Below are 16,398 nucleotides of genomic sequence, written 5' to 3'. Positions count from 1 at the left end.
CATCCGCAAGTCAATCAACGTGATACACTACATCAACAAAATGAAAAACAAAAACCACATGATCATCTCAATAGATGCAGAGAAAGCATTCGACAAGATCCAACACCCATTTATGATAAAAACCCTCAGTAAAATGGGTATAGAAGGAAAGTACCTCAACATAATAAAGGCCATATATGATAGACCCACAGCCAACATCATACTCAATGGACAAAAACTGAAAGCCATCCCTCTGAGGACAGGAACAAGACAAGGGTGCCCACTTTCACCACTCCTATTCAACATAGTACTGGAGGTGCTGGCCAGAGCAATTCGGCAGGAAAAAGAAATAAAAGGAATCCAAATAGGTAACGAAGAAGTAAAACTCTCGTTGTTTGCAGACGACATGATCTTATATATAGAAAACCCCAAAGAATCCACAGAAAAACTATTAGAAATAATCAACAACTACAGCAAAGTAGCAGGGTATAAAATTAACGTGCATAAATCAGTAGCATTTCTATACACTAACAATAAACTAACAGAAAAAGAACTCAAGAACTCAATCCCATTCACAATCACAACGAAAAGAATAAAATACCTTGGGATAAACTTAACCAAGGAAGTGAAGGATCTATACAATGAAAACTACAAGACTTTCTTGAAAGAAATTGACAATGACATAAAGAGATGGAAAGACATTCCTTGCACATGGATTGGAAGAATAAACATAGTTAAAATGTCCATACTACCTAAAGCAATATACAGATTCAATGCTATCCCAATCAGAATCCCAAGAACATTCTTCACAGATATTGAACAAACAATCCTAAAATTCATATGGGGCAACAAAAGACCGCGAATTGCTAAAGCAATCCTGAGCAAGAAAAACAAAGCCGGCGGAATCACAATCCCAGATTTCAAAACATACTACAAAGCTACAGTGATCAAAGTACAGCATGGTACTGGTACAAAAACAGGTCCACAGATCAATGGAACAGAATTGAAAGCCCAGAGATAAAACCACACATCTATGGACAGCTAATCTTCGACAAAGGAGCAGAGGGCCTACAATGGAGAAAAGAAAGTCTCTTCAACAAATGGTGCTGGGAAAACTGGACAGCCACATGCAAAAGATTGAAAATTGACCAGTCTTTTTCACCACACACCAAAATAAACTCAAAATGGATCAAAGACCTAAAGATTAGGCCTGAGACAATAAGTCTTTTGGAAGAGAATATAGGCAGTACACTCTTTGACATCAGTTTCAAAAGAATCTTTTCGGACACTATAACTCCTCAGTTGAGGGAAACAATAGAAAGAATAAACAAATGGGACTTCATCAGACTAAAGAGCTTCTTCAAGGCAAGGGAAAATAGGATTGAAACAAAAAAAACAGCTCACTAATTGGGAAAAAATATTCACAAGCCACTTATCCGACAAAGGGTTAATCTCCATAATATACAAAGAACTCACACGGCTTAACAGCAAAAAAACAAACAACCCGATCAAAAAATGGGCAGAGGACATGAACAGACATTTCTCAAAAGAAGATATGAATATGGCCAATAGACACATGAAAAGATGTTCATCATCGCTAATCATCAGGGAAATGCAAATCAAAACTACACTAAGATATCACCTTACACCCGTTAGATTGGCAAAAACATCCAAAACCAAGAGTGACAAATGTTGGAGAGGTTGTGGAGAAAAAGGAACCCTCATACACTGTTGGTGGGAATGCAAACTGGTACAACCACTATGGAAAACAGTATGGAGATTTCTCAAAAAGTTAAAAATAGAAATACCCTATGACCCAGCCATCCCATTACTGGGTATCTATCCTAAGAACCTGATATCAGAAATCTCAAGAGTCCGTTGCACCCCTATGTTCATCGCAGCATTATTTACAATAGCCAAGACGTGGAACCAGCCTACATGCCCAGAAACTGATGATTGGATAAAGAAGATGTGGTATATATACACAATGGAATACTACTCAGCCATAAAAAAAGACAAAATTGGCCCATTCACAACAACGTGGATGGACCTCGAGGGTATTATGTTAAGCGAAATAAGCCAGTCAGACAAAGACGAACTCTATATGACTCCACTCATAGGTGGAATTTAGTATATTGATATGGAGATCTGATCGGTGGTTACCAGGGAAAAGTGGGGGTGGGGGGAGGGCACCGAGGGGGAAGTGGTGTACCCACAACATGACTAACAAAAATGTACAACTGAAATCTCACAAGGTTGTAATCTATCATAACATTAATAAAAAAAAAAAAAAAAAGAACACTCTGGAAGGAAATTTTAAAAAATAAATACAATTCTTCCTGGACCTACCTCATAGGCCCACGCTGAAGCCAGGAGAACTGCCAGGGTGTGAATCTTGAGGATTTCAGAAGGGGTGGGGCTGGGAGAGAAGTGACAGAAGCCTGGCTTAAAGAGTGATTGTTGCTAAGTGGGCACTTTCCCACAGGAAAATAAAACATAGTTCTTGATAGCAGTTATATATTTTTTTCTCTTACCAGTTTGATCTTAAATCACTGAGAACTTATTTCAGTCATTTCAGGTCATCAATCATTATCACTCTTAATATTATACATCTTTGATCACTATAGAATAGTCTTTAAATACCAAAATTCCATTTTTGCTGTGACTTAACACTCCACAGACATTTAGTGTTCTTCTCAAAGGAGTTTCAATATATTTCACTTCCAATCCCCTAAATGTGGATGCTCCCCAAATTTCCAACATTGACTTTGGTTTTCTGTTTTTCCTGCCTTAACTTAGATCCCATCTATGTCTAAGGTTTAAACCACAACCTAGGTGCAAAGGTTTCTAAAAGATTCAACAAATCAGTATTCACAGTCCTGACTTCTTCAAAATCCAGTTCGTGTGGTTCACCTGGCATTTCCACTCGGATGTGTCACCCAGCACCTCAAACTCACCTCGTCTAAATATGCGTATATCCTCCTCCCTCTAGCCCTCCTAACTGCCTTTGCCTCTGGATATCCCTATCTTTATTAGTGCCACCATCGTTCTCTCAATAGGTTATAAATTCTCCCACTGTTAGAAATGTTAGCATAATCTTGATACTCACATCCAATAGTCACTCAGTACTACTGCTTTTTCCTTCAAAATGTTTTTTGCATTCCCAACTTTATTTCCATTTGCTCATTTGTCTTTTTTCATTCATTCACTAAATAATTATTGAGCACCAACTATATGAAAGGCACTGTTCTTGGCTCTGGGCATAGGCGAGTGAACAAAAAAGACCAAGTCATGCCCTCCTGACTTCATCTGTTCTCTTACCTTGGTGCCAGTCTCTTTCCGCTTGAGGGCTCTCTGCATCATGCAGCCGGTTTGTACTACTAAAACACTCCTTTGATCCTATCAGTACACCTCTCTAGCCCCTCAGGAGGTTCTGTAAGATAAGTTCCACCCTCCTGGAGTTCCAGTCCCCTACACCTGGAGAGGACCATCTCAAACTCTTTATCTCCCCGAGCCCTTTGTCCCAGCCAAAATGGGCTCTTTGCTGTCCATAAATAGGTCTTGGCTCATTCCCACTTCATTACTCTTGCATGTTCTACTTTTCCATCCATAATTTATTCCTCTCATCTCTCTGCATGTGAAATTCTAAATTCCCTCTCTTCTGTGAATTCCCCCCAGCCCACATCAACCTTTCTCTTTCACGTCTGAATTATTTCATCACATACGCCTGGCAATTAACCATGGTTTACCTTAGGGCGTCTCTTTCATTGCAAAGAGCTCCTTATCGATTACACTGTTGTTTATCTTTAGATGTTTGTCTTTTCCTCAGTCTTAAGCAGTGCTTCTTAATTAGTGATAGTTGATGCAATATATTGCAAGAACTTGAAATGACTCCTTTGAGCAATCATTAGTTCTGGCGCAGTACTTGTGTTCTTTGTGTCTCTACTGTGCCTTTAACCACCACATGGTTAAAAAATAGAAGAGGCGGGAACACTTCCTAACACATTCTCTGAGGCCAGCATTACCCCAATATCAAAGCCAGGCAGAGACACCACAGACCAATAACCCTTATGAAGACTGGTGCAAAAATCCTCAACAAAATACTAACAAACCAAATTCAACAGCATATTAAAAGGTTTCTACAACATGACCAAGAGGGATTTATGGATTGCAAAGATAGTTCAACACATGAAAATCAGTCAATTTACCACACCACATTAACAGAATGAAGGGGAAAACCCACAGTCATCTCAAATTGATGTAGAAAAGCATTTGACAAAATTCAAACCCTGTCATGGTTAATTTTATGTGTCCATTTGACTGGGCAACAGTGTTCCCAGATATTTGCTCAAACGTGATCTTGGGTGTTTCTGTGAGTGTGTTCTTGGATGAGAATAACATTTAAATTGGGGAACTTCTGGGTTGGTCAACATATGGAGATTTGGGGAGCATGGCTTGCCTGGAAAGGGCATGGAAGCTCCAAGCTCCTTCCCACATACCTTGCCCTATGCATCTCTTCCATCTGGTTATTCTTGTTATATCCTTTGATAACAAACCAATAATCTAAATCATGAATCTCTGATGCCATCTCCACTGTTTATCAAATCTTACTTCAGTTCTTTCCTGAATGATGTAATTCCTCCGCTCACACTTAAGTGAGAGAAATCTGATGAAGATGAGAACATGGAAGGGGAGGCTTTAGAAGTAAAAGAAATTCTGGATACTTCAAGGCCAATATACACGTCATGCAACAGCAGCAGCCTTTGCTGGACTCAGAATTTTAACACGGCTGCTGAGATCGAGCCTCAGAATGCAGACGTTTATTACCACCAAAGACAGCTGAAAATGCTGCTTGATCAAGTGAAAAATAGTGGCAGATTTTGATGAATGTATTAGATTAAGACCTGAGTCTGCTCTGGCACAAGCTCAGAAGTGTTCTGCACTGTATCACCAGGCACATGTAGGAAACAGTTCTTGCCAAATCCAAGCAGATATGAAAGGGTTTGAAAAGGTCATAGTGAAATTTCCAAGATGTGCTGAAGACTGCATGCCCAGGCAATGACAGATCAATGACAGTTTGGTAAAGCTAGTGAAATGTATGATAAATGTATTGATTTGGAACTAGATAATGCCACAAAATATGTTCATAAAGGTTTACTCAACTTCAGTGGAAGCAAATTCTGAACAGAGGTTTGGAGCTTATAAGCAAAGCTACTGAAATTGACAACAAATGTGATTTTTGCATATAAAACCATGGGAGCTACTGAAGTGCAAAGAGGAAACACGGAGAAAGTCACTGACAGGTTGACCAAAGCTATTAACCTGGTCAAATCGGAAATGGAGGGCTCTTCTATCCTCACTCTGTGATGCTGCCCATGCCCAGAGAGAAGGTGCAATGAGATGGGGATTAAAACCACCACCATTATAAAACAGGGGAAAGGAAAATGACCCTCTTTTTAGAAGTTTACCCCCTCTTCAAGGACCCCTAAAGACACGGTCATGAGCTGTGCTCAATGGTGGAACTCAGTGTTCCCACTCGTGCCTTTGTCTTGCCCTATGCCTGTTTCATGTTCAGGTGGGCAAAGGGCTGTAGAAAAGCTGTAGTTTTTATTCCCTGTGCAACAAAAGCTTAGAACCTGTCAAAGGGATATTAAAATAAAGATGCACGCAGTACAAATGATGATTGGCCACACAAATAAAAACTTCGATTTGTTAAAAAAAAAATTTAATTGGTAGACAGTAAAGCAGATGGCCCTCCCTAATGTGGGTGACTACATCCACTCAGTGAGGCCTGACTACAACAGAAAGTCAAAACCTTTACAGCTTTTCTGAGGCTAGCATGCTTCGGGGCTGCTAATAAGATGTTACAGCAAGTTCTACTTCACTAGTCATTATAAGACTGAAGGAAAAGGTAAGAAAAACTCCATGAGCCAGTGAGCTAGATACAGGCGATGCCCATGCTCTTGGTCTCAGGAAAGAGCCAAGGTTGTTAACATTTTGTTAGAAAGCAGAGGAGGACTTCAGTCAAAGGGGAAACTATCCATTGAGGGTATACTCTAATAGCTTAGCTGATTTCTTAAGAAAAATAGAAAATACCCAATTCCCCCACTCTTTAAGACACAAACGCAAATAATAAAAATATTCTTTATTTCCTTATTGAGGTTTTATTGTTTAGAGAGGAGGGAGAGGAAGAAAAAGACTTGTAGGTTCCCAGAAATAGTGCGAAGATGACAGACACCAAGGGCCAGAAAAGGCCATCTCTTCAAGCCTAAGCCCAAAGATCATCCCTAGACTAGAGCTACCATAAAGAACACATTTCCTTCAACTATTCAAATTATAAATATTTAGTAACACTATCCACACAAGTTCCTTTGTACTTGTCCACAAGTTCTCACGTTTTTGTTAGGAAAATACTGTCACCTACTTTTACCCAGGCCTCAGATTAATGCCTATTTGTTCCAGTTTCTCCCACCTGCTGAATGGTTGCCAAAGTGACCCTTTGCTTACCTTTGCTCTTACCCCTATCCACCCTCCCCCACACTAGCCGAACAAACTCCCAGCCCTAACCTGTTCAGGCGATGCAGCTCCCACCCTCCCACCCCCTTTTCTCTGGGACATTAGCACTTTCCACCTGGCCAGTGTTCACCCTCCCTGCCTTGGATTAAGACGTTTATAGGCGTTAACTAACTTGCATTTACTTAGGTAGCAGAGTAAAACTTGTATAGAGGTCTTTACATCTGTACACCTCTCCCCGCTCCCTTGCTCTTCATTACCACATTAAGTACGATATTGATATATATATATCCATTTACAAAGGGAAATTATAAAGTAATGAAATGGATTTTTCTGTGTGGCTTGTGAAAAACCTATAGGTACCGGGTATATCACGTAAATGAGAATAGATACGTAATACTTATGCCTGATTAGAAAGATTTCTCATGGGTTTTGTCAGGTGAGCACTGGCCAGCATTCTGCTGAAACACTTCAACTTCTATGTGCTTTAAGATTTTGTGTTTTGACTAGTCAAGAATGGCACATTTTATACCTAAAGATTCCAATCCACAAATGAATTATTTTCTTGCCATTGAGTGGTAACTAGACAAAAGAAACGTGTGTTGCATTATATCTAATATAGTATTCAAATAAAACACTAGAGAGTTTAGCTCCTGTACAGACAATGAAAGGATTAATTGCATCTGTAAGTACCTTTAATAAGAAACCAAGTATCTTTAAGAAGAAACAAACTTAAAAGGGAGGAGAGCAAAGGAGTGTATTTTCATTGATCCATATGGGTAATGTGAGCTGTAAACGAACCACAAGGTGGAGAGTTGGGGCCTGGATCAATTAGTGGAAAGGAATAAATAACAAAAATATTTCTTTAAGTTTCTAGAGTTTTAGAGTTCTAGAAAGGGGTCTAAAATTTTCAAAGTCCTCTTACATACGTGATCATTTTACCATAATGATCCCATGCAGGAGGTAGATAAGTGTAAGTTTCCCCATCATACAGAGGAGGAAATTGAGGTGCAGTGTCAAAATTTTTTACAAAACATTTTGTACCTAATAACAGAGAGCACAAGTTACCAGAACGTCGTTGTGAAACCTTTGGAAACAGTTCCCTGGCTCCTGAACGGCAGCAGTGACCTGACAAGTGAAGTTTTCCCTGGATGATATAGACCAAAAGTGATTGACAGGGGAGTATTTTCAGGCCAAATTATTAATCACGACAATCCTGATGGGGTTTTGTATATTACATAAATAGCTCTCTGGGATCATATGTAGATAATGAACAAGAGAAAAAAAGAACGTAGCCACAAGATCTTATTATACTTCCAAGGGGTTAAAGACAATGTTCATGCATTGCACAAATATTTATTGAGCAACTTCCATATGCCAGCCACTGTGTTAGATGTCAGGGATCCCACGGTAAACAAAACAAGTATCTGCCCCCTCCTCACAGAGGTTACTATCCAGGGTGTAGGGAGTCGGGTGAGTAAGATATATACCAAGTTTTAAAAAGAAATCTCTATATGATTACAAACTTTGAAGAGCACTACGAAGAAGAGAGTGCTGCTATGGTCTGAATGTGCACCCCCCCCCCGTTCCTATCGTTAAAGCTACCCCCTAAGGTGATAGTATTGGGAGGTGAGGCCTTTAGAAGGTGATTAGGTCATGAGAGAGGACTCTCATCAACGGGATTAGTACCTTATAAAAGAGGCCCCCGGAGAGTTCTCTTGTCCTCTTCCACCACGTGAGGATACAGGAAGTCTGCCGCCCCCCAGAAAAAGGACATCACCCAACCTAGCTGGCATCCTGATCTCGGACTTCCAGCCTCCAAGACTGTGAGAAATAAATGTTGTTTATACCCCACCCAGTCTATGGCATTTTTGTCATCGCAGCCTGAAGGGACTAAGGTGCTACAGAAGCCTGTGAAAGGAGCACCCGATCTAAGCTGGGGAAGAAGAGTAAGCCTCTTTGAGAAAGTGACGTTAAGTGCTGAGATCTGAAGGATGAGCAAGAAGTTGAGGGCAGGACGTAGGCGAAGGACTAAAAGGTTGTTAAGCAGAAGGAAGAGATTGTGCATAAATTCTGAAACGGCGGTGGGGGGGCGCGGGAGGCACAGCACATCCTAAGAAACGTGGAAGCTGTTTCTGGCAGCTGTCTCCACTTCCCTCCTCCCTTCTCCAGCTTACTTCGATTGAGTTTCCATCTTCACAGGTCCACGCCTTACGGTTACCAACGAAGGCCACGCTGCGCCAAAGCTCAAGGGCCACAGGCTGTGCGCTCTGGAGCAGACGTGCTCGCCGACGCGGACCATGACCCCAGGTGCCACGGGAGGCCCCGCGGCTCCCCCTGAGCGCCCTCTGCCAGCCCGCGCTGGGCGCTTGCGGCCCTGGGGTAGGCGCTGCTCCCCGCTTTCGGTCGCTGACCCCGAACCTCCCCTGAAGGCCCCCCGTCGCCCTGAGCCTGGTCTCCGCTCAGATCTCAGCCCTGGCCCAGCCTGGATCCCTGGACACGATTCCGGTCATTCCTATGGAGACCCGTGGGTATCAGTTTACCCAGGGGAGGAGGGGACAAATGGGAGGGAAGCACGGTGGTCGTCTGGCCCAGATGGCGGTCGGGGTGGCGGGCCGAAACGCCGCCAGCCTGGGCTTCCATTCAGCCCAAGCTCGGGGCCCCTGACCGGCCTGCCCGCGCCCCGGGGACTGGTCTCCAGAGTCCAGGGTCGCCGTTGTTACGACCGCCCTCTGCCATCAGGGGCGGCTTTCTGGGGCTGTAGGAGGAATCCCCAGCCCACTGGGTTCGCTGCCCCACGCGCACCCGCCCCTTCCGGCTCCTCGACCGGACAGAGCGCGAAGCTCCGGGCGCAGTTCCCCAAGGCCACGTGGCGGGGCGGTACCAACCGCGCGCAGGCGCAGAAAGCCTGCACTTTCAGGCCCACCGCGCGGTTGGCCGCGGGGAGGCTGCTCGCGGGCACTGCGGGACGGGCGGGGCGGGGCTGCGGCGCCGGGGGCGGGGCCTGAGGCGGGGCGGGGCGGGGCGGGGCGGGGCGGGGCGGCCGGGGCGGCTGGGCCGGCTGCGTGGCGGTTGGGAAGCATCGGGCCGGGCGAGTTGCTCCTGTCGAGGCTGCGTCCAGCCTGGAGGAAGCAGAAACCCGCGGCTCCGCGGGCTAGAGTGAGCGTCTGCTCCTACGTGGGTTTTCCGTGCAGAGGCCGGGCCGCTGCGGGGCCGGAGGGGCGGGGAGACAGGCTGGGAGCGCTGGGTTGTCACCTAGAGACGCCGAAAGTGATTGCTGGGGAGCCGCGGGTGTTTGTGGTGCAGCTGGGTGGCCTCCTTTCGTGGTACCTCCCTTAGGAAATGGGAAGGCGGAGGACACTAGTTGTGGTTGTCCGGAGTGGGCTTGGGGCGCCGAGCCCAGCCGGAGGGTCGGCGAGCGTGTGCCTTCGCAAGGCCGCCGCAGCGGGCCCTCTGATGGGCTCCCTGGAGTCCCGGGGGCGGGGGCGCAGGGGCAGGTTGAGAACGGTGGGCGCCCGGCTGCGGCCCCGCCCGGGGGAGGCTCTGGCTTTTCCTGTGGGGTTGGGGCGGGCGGCTCTCTTCTAGACAAAGCATGTCGAATGCTCTTTTTTTGTCCTCCAGCTTCCCAGAGCATGGCCAAGCCCAACAGGTGGAAGCCACAGGGAGGCCCGCCTATACTTGATTGAAGGCGAGGGCCCGCTGCCGGAACGGTGGTTGGTGGACGCACGTCCCTGCGACCCGGCAGCCATCTGCCGAAAGGCTGAGCTTTGTAGGGTTAAGAGCGTGGGTCTGGAAATGAGCAGTCGCCCTGCTTAGGATTGGAAGAGGTCATTTAATTCTCCAAGCCTGTGTTTCCTCGTATTCAAAATGTTGATAAGGACATTCTCCCCGCTGCCTCATCGAGTGTGGCAGAAGTTCACTTTGATAGCAGCATGTGAAAGGAGTTGACAGCAGTGACTCCATTTTGTACCCTGGACTCCATCTTGTTAAAAACAGGAAACTGTGCTGACCTTGCTGACTTGCCAAAAGGGAATTATTTTCTGAGAAAGGACTTTCTGAAGAACCGTGCAAAAAATATACTTTTCTGGTAGCAGCAAGATGTCTTCGGGTAAGCCAATGAACTGTATGGTAAATTGACCCTCCCTAACAAACACCTGAGGGCGTTCTCACTTTTCAGGGCAAAACTTGTCTGGCTGCTGCCAGCACCTGTGTTCCCCGAATTGCAATTCTGAGACCCCAAATAAATGCTCTTCTTTTTTCGCTTGCCTCTGTTGTAGGTTGACAATGCTTTGCGCAGTAATGACAAGAAGCGCTAACAATTATTGACTCCATCCCAGTACTACCGAGGCACTTTCCATGTGCAGTTTCATTTAATCCTCACAGCAACTCTTTGTGGTAGGTGTTACTGTTATTATCCTCATTTTTCACATGAAGAGCATGGCAACTATGGCAGAACTGAAGTAATTTGTGCAAGGTCCTACTGTAGGTAGGAGCAGAATCGAGCTTGAATTTCCGCAGACTGACTCCAGAGTCTGTCCTCTCACCGCTGCACTGGAGAACCTGAGTCCAGCGTTCCTTTTCTATCAGTAGATTATAGAGCCAACTCGGAATTTGGGCAAGACGCTGAGCTGTCTTCTCAAGTCCAACAGATTTGCTGACTCTGATCATCGGCTCTACCTACAGGCCTTTCATAATTGCAGCTTAGTTTCTCTGAGCCTTCAGTCGCCTTTTTACCTATAAGAGAATCCTCGCAACACACAGATATCCCTTGAAGGGTCAAAAGATTAAGGGGAGGTGCCTAGCAACACACACACCCAGATGAGTACTTGACCTCAATGAAAGAACGTGGAGGAGAGCTGTGTGAGGAGGTAATAGGAAACAATTTGCCTGTCAACTAGTGCCTCTCAAATTGGCTATGGTGAAGGGCCGGTTTGGCTTTTTAAAAAAATATTTCTTATCCATTGTGGACTTAGGTTTCTGTAAAATACTATACAAGTGATTTACTAGAAAAATGAAATGAAAAAGTAGACATAATAGAAACTCAGTTTTTTAAGTGGTTTTTTTCCTTCTTTCCTCCAAAGCCCCCCAGTACATAGTTGTATATTCTAGTTGTAGGTCCTTCTGGTTGTGCTGTATTGGACGCCGCCTCAGCATGGCCTGATGAGCAGCCCTAGGTCCTCCCCCAAGATCTGAACCCGTGAAACCCCGGGCTGCCTGGGCTGAGCCCACAGGCTTAACCACTTGGCCACGGGGCCGGCCCCCCAGTTTTTTAAAGACAGCACAATGAAACTGCATTTTATTAACTACCATTAGCATAAATATAGGGGAAAAAAGAATTTTAAAATCAATACACATTCACTGAAAGTATGTATATAGGTGATGAATACAGAGAATCCCTATTTACATTTTGTCATTCCACAATTGTGCTTATTCTTGTTAATTTATCTAGTATAATTTGGGTTTATGATGCTACTTCTAGGGGGGTAAGCTATCTAAATGACTTCTATGTTTTCTTTTAAAAACTCAGAGAAACTAGTCTCATAGAGTTATATTGATTACAATGTAAAAGGAGATTTTAAAGTAGTTTCAGATAATAATTCATTTTTAACTTTGATCCAACGTAAAACAAGTGATGGTGTGCTTTCTAAATTCATTTTCAGTCCATCAACAGTAAGTTCCACAATTTATCTCGTATAGTTACATTTCAATTACTTTTTTCAAAATTACCTTTCAATAAAAGATAGAGCCATGATTTTTCTACATGTAGATCTTAATGAAAAATAAAATTTAAAGCATTGTCAAATTCCTAAGATGTTTATAACTTCAGACTGGCAATATTAAGATAATCATCTACTTGATTGAGAGTCATTGTGAAATTATGGAACATGCCAAAACCCTGTGAAACTCTGTTCTTCCAAGCTTCTAACTTTTGTTTTTGCCCTTTAATCATATATATATTCTTGGGCAAAAACATGTCGCCGTGCTTCTTGGCGTGGAAGTGTAGGAATCATTAGATGGTGGAGAGAAGAGACAGACAAGCAAGACTATCCAGTTTACATTTTACAAAGTTAGAACCAAGCTAGTTTCTTATTTTGTAGAAACATGAAGAATTTGCCTTGTACTTCAGACATTCTTGACACAACTTTTCCACTCCGTAAAGATCCTAACGCAGCCTGCAGTACGAGCCACGATTCAGCTTCCACGCTGTTACATTAGAAAAGGCATCTTCTGAGATTTCCCACAGGTTGGGCTGTGTCACTAAGCACCCTTTGTAGTTCAGTTGACCTTGGTTTCCTGACAAGAGTTTCTCCCTGAAGGAGTTTATAAGCTGATTACACTCAGTTGCAAGCTCGCAATCTGGGTGACTCGTGCACAGTTTTCTGCTCTCACTGCAGTTGTGCCGTTGGAGCATATTTCTACTCCAAATTCAATTCCAGATCAAACGTGCTGACGATGTGACCCTTCCCAGTTTATTCAGTTCAGAGGCAGTTGTGTTTGTCAGCAATAAGGCTGGAAAAAAATTATTTTCACTATCATGTTCAAATTACATAACACTAAAAATACTGTCATTGTAGCAATCTCTGTGAGTTGTCAGGTTGCGATGAAAAGTAGGTAGCTGTCTGTGTTCTATGAGCTGGTCCTCTGTCTTCTTGGCCAGTTCCTAAACACATCAGATTAGGAAGTGGTATTTGAGCCCTATTTATTCTGGGTTTCACCCAAGCTTTCTAAGCAAACATGTCCAGTGCAATCTTTTGCTAAGCTCTCAGCAGCTATAAATGGTTTTTAGTCTTAGCAATCTGAAGAGCAATTCTATGTGAAGCCCCCAAAAGCTTTAATGGTCACATGTATAATGCCAACATCTGCCTCTATCCGCCTTTTAATTCAAACTGTTTCTCAAAAGATCGTTCATTCTGAATTTATTTGGTAAGTAAATGTCACTTAAGTAACAGTTTCATTCATGACTTCATTAGTCAGTACTCTCCCACAAATTACACTGTGGTTTTAGCACTTTGCCATAGAAATTTATTTGCCTAATGTAGCTACCAATTATGTGTGTGCATTTATGTTAAAAGTCTTAAGTAAAAGCCCAAATGATTATAAAAATATATCATAAATGAATCAAAAATGTGTACAGATTATACAATGTTGGATTATAGCTGACTGACCCTTAAGTGGCACACACTGTGAGGAGGTCCTCCTGTGCACCAGCACACAGCTCATGCCACCTGGCCCTCTTCCTGCCAGTTCCACCACGTCCAAACTGCCCTGTGCCTTATTCCGTGGGACAAGTTCACTGTTCATGTGCTGGGGCTTTGGGGACGTGTCAGATTATTACATATGCATTTCTCAAAGCTTGCTCCTGTTCTTTCTGCCTATCTTGTCTTGGACCAGTAACAGCTGACCAGCTGGCCCAGTCCACAGACCACACTTTGAGTAGCATTGCTGTAGAACTTAAGATTGGCACTTGTTGAAACTGCAGACCTCTCCCAGGTACCAAATGCTTACCTGGCAGTGGATGAAAGGATGTGCCAGTTCTTGCTCTGCTCTGGCTTAACCCAGCTGATTATGAGTGTCTTCTTTAAAGACCACATTTTGTGTTACAGATGTGGAAGCTGAGGCTCAGAGGTTGGAGATGACTTGCTGATGGGGATGGAGCTAGAACTAGGTGTCCTGAACCTCAGTCGGGAGCCAGGATGCAGTCAGCCAGCCCCCATGGCCTCTCTGTTCCTGGGCCTTCCTGGGCCAGCAGGGCGTACCCCTTACTTGGGCTTATCCTTGTGTTTTCAGCCAAAGAAGGCTACAGAGTCGCCCTAAAGATTCTCCCTCCCCAGAGAGCTGTGTGCTCCTGGGGGTCAGCAGCGTCAAAGCGGATGCCACTGGATTAGAGTGTAAATGGAGCGGCAGCTGATGAGGAAACGCCTTTCAGTGACTTTGACAGTCCAGAGGCAGTGTCCTTCCCCTGCTCCTGCTGCAGCCCAGCCCCTGACTGGGTGCAGGCAGAAGGAGAATGTGCAGTGAGCCCTCGGGTAGGACAGGCTGGCCAGAGTGAATGTTAGTGAGCACCCTTCCAAGGAGTAAATCAGCAGTCCTCAAAGGAGGAGAGGGGGCCCAGACTAGATGTGCACGACCTCACCCCGTGCTTGGGGCTCCAGCTCCTGGAGGGAAGGAATAGGTTTCTCTTACTTGTTTCTACAGTGCACTGCAAGATGGTCATGAGGTCTCCAGACACTGAAGTTACCTTTTATTTCTAACATAGATCGCATCTCTCCTTTTGAGTTGCACAGTATTGATCTGTAGGACTTGCCCTTCATCTAATAGCTTCTGGAATTTTCATTCTTATAGCTGCTCACAAAGCCTTTGTAAAAAGTACTTTGCAAATGTACTTTCCCTTTTAGCCTTTCTGGAAACACAGGGTAAAATGATCTGCCTTTACATTTTCTAGCCTAGTGGCAAAGGCTCTGAACTCAGGCAGACCCAGATTTCTTTTCTTTACTTTTCTTTCTTTTTGGCTGAGGAAAACTGGCCCTGAGCTAACATCTGTTGCCAATCCCTCTCTTTTTGCTTGAGGAAGCTAGTCCATAAGCTAACATCTGTGCTCTTCTTCCTGTATTTTGTATGTGGGACACCACCACAGCATTGCTTGATGAATGGTGTTTAGGTCTGCACCTGGGATCTAAACCCATTAACCCCAGACTGCTGAAGCGGAGGGTGTGAACTTAACTACTACGCCACTGGGCCACCCTGTTTTTTTTTTTCTTTTTTCTCCAAAGCTTAGAAGCTTTTTCTCCAGGATGCAAAATGATAGCAAGGAAAGTAATTTATATGGCTGTTCCTTTTCTGGAAACAAATAGAACATGAATGGCACGTTATAGCATCAAACAGATATAACATTCACAAAAGAGATGATATGTTTAGCTCAGGGGTTCTGAACCAGGGGCAGTTTTGCCCAGAGGAGACATTTGTCTGGAAGTTTCTGGTTGTCACAACTGAGGAGGAAGGGAATCTAGTGGGTAGAGGCCAGGGATGCTGCTAAACACCCCACCACACCCAGCACCGTACCCCTCCGCAAAGAATTATCAGGCCCCGAATGTCAATAGTGTTGGGTGAGAAACCACGATTTGGTTACATCTTTAAGTTTTCGTCTAAGGTAACCTTGTAGATTCACTTAGAAATTGTTAGATTTATAGAAATTGTTATAGAAATTTTTAAAAACCTGATATTTTACTTTCTGGAGTTTAGCTGTTCTATAAGTATTTACCAAAATCAATAAAACTTTTTCCCTTTTCCTGAAAAAAGTATATTTGTAAACTGTACAATTTAAAAAAGTTAAAAGATACATAAAACTACCAACTTGAGCGTGCTGATGCTTGTACTTTCGGTGTTTTTGGAGAAGGCGATGGCGGGGGGGTCTCAGTTTGCAGGCCTTGTGCTGGGAGGGAGCGGGCGGCACGGGGCTAGGTCCAACGGCGGTGAGGCTGCCGCTGGCCTCCGCCCTGGGTTCGCTGTGCCGCAGGCGGGGGGCGGGGCGCGCGGGGCGGGGGGCGGGGCGCGCCTCTAGCAGTGGCGCAGAGCACGTAGGGCTCCTTGCTGTCCACGTGTCCAGTTTCCTTCCCCCTTGACACTGTGTAAGGCTGCATGTGGGAATTCGCTCTTCAAGTGTGTTCAGCTGGGCTTTCAGGTTTGTGCTAGGAGCGTTGGCCGGGATGACACATTCCTGTGGAGCTCCAGGGAAGTCTGCAGTCCTCTTTTTCCCTGCACGTCCCAACAGGCTGCGTGTCCAGGGAATCTGCGGGCCTCTCGAGATCAGCTCCACTGCCCCTCCCGCCCGGTCTTTGCGGTGACCCCCGTGACCCCACAGCTGTAGCTGCACGGTGCTGAGGAAACGTGGAGGGAGCCTGCTTCCCT

At 44.7% G+C, this 16,398-nt stretch overlaps 1 long non-coding RNA gene across 1 annotated transcript; it reads left to right on the top strand.

The window, feature by feature from the left end:
* Positions 1-9,519: 9,519 nt before the first annotated feature.
* LOC111774694 (uncharacterized) lies at positions 9,520-15,853 on the top strand. The gene is made up of 4 exons (XR_011441423.1): positions 9,520-9,651; positions 10,114-10,600; positions 10,770-10,887; positions 14,097-15,853. It is a non-coding gene; the product is annotated as an uncharacterized lncRNA (long non-coding RNA).
* The last annotated feature ends 545 nt before the right edge of the window (positions 15,854-16,398 follow it).

This window comes from Equus caballus, chromosome 8, assembly GCF_041296265.1.
Source record: "Equus caballus isolate H_3958 breed thoroughbred chromosome 8, TB-T2T, whole genome shotgun sequence".
NCBI lineage: Eukaryota > Metazoa > Chordata > Mammalia > Perissodactyla > Equidae > Equus > Equus caballus.
Note: the sequence above shows the minus strand (reverse complement) of the source record. Positions and strands in the feature narration are given on the sequence as shown.